A 3,742-nucleotide genomic window follows, 5' to 3' on the forward strand; every position below is an offset into this window, starting at 1 on the left:
TTTCTCCAGTGAAGTGAAAAATACAGGACGTGCATATCTGGGTGGCACTTACCAGCCTGTGTCTGTGCAAACACACACAGATACTCCCATAAATGACCTCACCAAGCCCCGTCTCCCTTCCTTCATCCTCTTGAAATCATACCGGCTTAATGCATTTAGTATTCTGCAATTGACTATTAACTGCCATATTTAGCTAGAAACTAGAGATAAACATTGACTAATCGGGTCCCCACACCCACACACATACCCTCACCCTTAGAAACATTTCCACTGATGGTCACACGAACCACTGAGCACCCTCTCACCCCTGGAGAGCATCTTCCCACAGGCTTGCTTACACACTGGCTTTTTATTTGAGCTCTCAACTCTCAGATAGGAATTTCATTAACAAAGGAAGGGGAGGGGAAATGAGGAGGAAAGTATAGACGCTGGGGGAAAGCAGTGACAATCGTTTTCAAAGGGACCTAATATTGTGTCATCCTAGGCTGAACCTTCCTTATAACTGTTCTTTATTTGTACATTCTGTGCCTGAAAACAAAATAACTTTTCATTGATTGGGCAATTATCCAGGCTCTTAGCTTGGCACCCAGCCCCCAGAACTGTGAAATCAGCCTCACCAAGCCTATGCTTTGAAATGAGAAAACATCTAACTGGAAGCCCATTCAAAATAAGAAACTTGGCTCAAGGCTCCAGGGTCCTGTGTGTCTTCCTTCTCTTGGCTGCATCTCTCTTATCCAATCTCGGTGCAGAATCTCGCTTGGCTAAGAAGTAGATCGAGAACAAGAAATCAGTAGTGCTGAGAACGTCCCATGAGACTCTCAGAAGTCACCGCCTGAGTCTCAAACCTGAATAACCAGAGCGATGTAACCTCGGCATACTCGTAGTTGTTTTCTTCCTGCCCACGCTGCAGGCTTTTCAGGTCCTTGCTTGAGAGTGAACTCACAGGCGTAAATAACGTGCTGTCAACCGCCTGTGTCAGGCAGCTCAGCTATTTAAGCAGGCCAGCATCGGAGAACTCAGCTTCCAAACCCAGCCTTCGCCACTTTCCACGTAAGTAACTTTCAAAGATCTGCCTTTAATGTAGGAGGAATGAACTTTGTGTAGAAGCCACGGAAATGCTCCAGTTACCATATTTGCTATGGTAACTGTTGGGAAAGGTGGAGGTGTAAGGGAGAATGAAAGCTAAGAGCTGGTCCCAAGCAGGGAGCCAGAGAATGCTGAGGGATGTACGACATCAGATCCTTATAAAACGTCCATGGAGTTGAGGTGGATTTGGAGCGAGGGGCTGTCTATGTTGGCCTCCTGGCCAGTAGGTGAGATGTTTTTCTCATTCTCTCCTATCTCTGCAAGACACTTTGAAACCAGCGCTTGTATGACTGTGCTCAGTTACACATGAGTTTATCATTTAAAGCCAATATTGCTGTGCCACGGCTCAGTTTAAAATTAGACATAATGTTGTAAAGCGAATCATGGCTGTGGAAAGTGCTTGGATTTTTTTCTAGAGCTAAGATCAGATTTTGTATTAAAATTTAAGAAATATGTATACCAATAAAGTTTTTACATTTGTAAAAAAAATAAAATTAGACATAATATCATTTTAAAATATTTTTGCGTTCAATGCAGTGGGGAAGGGGAGGTATCTCTGGTTTGAGTAGAGGTGGCTCGACTGTAAATTTGCAGTGCTATTTCTTGTTACTTCTGGTTCTCATAATACTTATCAGTTATGAAAATGAAAATATTGACCTTGTTTACGGTGAAAAGGAACCCCATGCTCTGGGGTTTTGAGAAAATGTAGGTTTGTGATATTTGAGCACAATGGTACCCAGGTAAACTGTTAAGTAAAGTGGAACAAGAATTATTGTGGGGAAAAGGGCACAGCATACCACAGAGCTTAGGTGAGACGGTCTTAAAGAGAAGAGGAATGCAAAAAGTTTCCGTGAAGTAGCACTTCCCTCGACAAGGTCTGTAGTGTATTTAGTTAAGAAGGGTTAGGGTAACCAGAGCAGGCAGAGAACAAAATAAAGGTACGGACTAGGAGAGAAGGGAGGGAGGGGGAGCGGATGGCAGAGGATTTATAATTAGACATCATAGTCACAAAATGCATATAGGAATACAATAAGGATGACATTAATTCCATAGTTCCTCGCTTGGATCAAGAACCTGTGACTAAGATTAAGAAACTGCTGAAAGCCAAGAGCCTTTTGAAGGTAGTCCCCCCACCCCCTTGTCCCCAGTACACCAGTACACACCATGATGCTCATTTTCTGGACCGCTGGAAGTCCAAACCCTAAATTCCATAGTTGAAACCAAGGCTTTTATTTTATTTATTTATTTATTGCTTTTTTTTTTTTTTTTAACTGAGCTGAAGCTGCTGATTTAAGACCCTTAACCCACTGGCAGGCACTTCTTAGCCACCAAACTGAAGCTCAGTTAGAAGGTCATAAAGGTCTGATTTCAGTCAAGCAAATTATGATTAGGGGGCTTCTCTGAGCAAAGATAAGTTGGGGGCCAGGAAGAAGAGGAAACAAATGAAAGGTAGCTCCTGTTCTCAAAGAGCTTGATATCTAAAGAGCAAAAACAAAATGATAAGAGGCCAGGCAAAAAACAGCACACACTGTGTGACTTTATTGATAGAAAATGCAAACTAATTGATAGTAACAGAAAACAGATCAGTGGTTACCTGGGGAAGGAGGGCAGGAGGAAGAGGGCTGGGAGGATTACCAAGGGCACAGGGAAATGTGGGGATGGTGGGTGTGTTCACTATTGTGATTGTGATAACCATTTCTTATAAGTGAAAATTTATCAGATTGTACGCTGTAGACACTGCAGCATTATATGCCAATTACAACCCAACAAACAATACTTGAGCAATAGATCTTTTTTTAAATAAACAATTTTTATTTATTTATTTATTTTTAAATATATTTTTATTGACTTCAGAGGAAAGGAGAGGGAGAGCGAGCTAGAAACATCAATGATGAGAGAGAATCATTGACTGGCTGCCTCTGGCAAGCCCCCGACTGGGGATCGAGTCCCAAAACCTGGGCATGTGCCCTTGACGGGAATCTAACCATGACCTCCTGATTCATAGGTTGCCGCTCAACCACTGAGCAATGCCAGCCAGGCAATAGGTCTTTTTTTAATCATTAAAAGCAGCTCTAAAAATCATCCTATGCAACATACTGAAAATAAAAAATGAGTATGCCTGGAAAATATTAACTCAATAAATAAATCCACAGAGGCAGAACTGTGGATTTTTGTACAACTTGGAAGTTCCCAGGGATCATTTAATTGAGTTTTGAACCTGGGACTGGGTCCCACCCCAACCAATCAAATCAGAACCCCTGGGTGTGTAGCCTGACATTGTTTTTTTGAAACTCTCCAAGTGATTCTGATGTAAAACCCAAACCCCTCACTTCACAGGTGAGGATAGTGAGGCCCAGAGAGAGGAGGGGTCACTACCCACTGGACCACACACCCCAGGGCCCAGGGAGGACAGCAACAGGACCTCAGAGGGAGAAGGACCCCTAGGGCCATCGCTTCTGGGTCCTCAAAACCACACTACCAGCTCTAGCTAGGATAGGGTGTTCAGAATGTTCAAGCACATTCTTGAAACCCAGATATGCTCTGGGGCGGTCAGCAGGAGGAATTACTCAGAGCCTCAGAGCTGCATTATTTAAGGACTGTGCTAGCGCATGAGAAGGGATGGTGAGGAGGGATGTTTCAAAAGTAAAGCTTCCTT

Source organism: Myotis daubentonii, chromosome 1 (genome assembly GCF_963259705.1).
Source record: "Myotis daubentonii chromosome 1, mMyoDau2.1, whole genome shotgun sequence".
Taxonomy (NCBI): Eukaryota; Metazoa; Chordata; class Mammalia; order Chiroptera; family Vespertilionidae; genus Myotis; species Myotis daubentonii.